This window comes from Poecilia formosa, unplaced genomic scaffold, assembly GCF_000485575.1.
Source record: "Poecilia formosa unplaced genomic scaffold, Poecilia_formosa-5.1.2 Scaffold1049, whole genome shotgun sequence".
NCBI lineage: Eukaryota > Metazoa > Chordata > Actinopteri > Cyprinodontiformes > Poeciliidae > Poecilia > Poecilia formosa.
The window spans coordinates 31,535-32,227 of record NW_006800988.1 but is presented as its reverse complement, the minus strand read 5'-3'; positions in this window follow the sequence as shown (position 1 = coordinate 32,227).

Below are 693 nucleotides of genomic sequence, written 5' to 3'. Positions count from 1 at the left end.
GAATTACAAAACAACTAAATAATAATAAAATAAAATACTAACATAAAATCAATAAAACATTTCAGTCCAAACCGAGCAGACAGTTCAGAGTTTAGTTTGGAAAAGTTTCATAAATGTGTCATAAATAAAACATCTGTGAAGCTTCAGGTGAGTCAAACACCTGGAGGCTGAGCGCGTCGACCAATCAGAGCTCTCACAGCGAACCACGTGACCAGCAGCAGCAGCGCTGTGGGAAAATAAAAACCGCGACGTTACACCTGAGTGAAGTCGCCCCCCACCTTCTTCAAATCAGGCAAAATGGGTGTCAATCAACTCGGCTACGTTTGTGCAGCAAAAATTTTCGTTTGCGCTGCTTTGGCTTTGAAGATATTAATGAAAGTGTAAAGGTCAAAAGGTCAACCAGCCCCCCCCCCACCTTCTTCAAATCAGACAAAATGGGTGTCAAACAACCTGATTATTTTTGTGCTGTTTTGCTATGGCTTTGAAGATAAAAATGTAAATTTAAACTTTTTGATGTCAATGGTTTGCTTTGAAAACATTATTGAAACCTTAAATCAGGGAAGCTTCACTTATTTCATTATAACAAACTCATGATCACAATTGTTTACAAGTGACTTTTATTTATCTTGATTATCTGGCTTTACAATTCATAGCACAGAATATTAAACAACATTCTACAATAAAAGATTAATT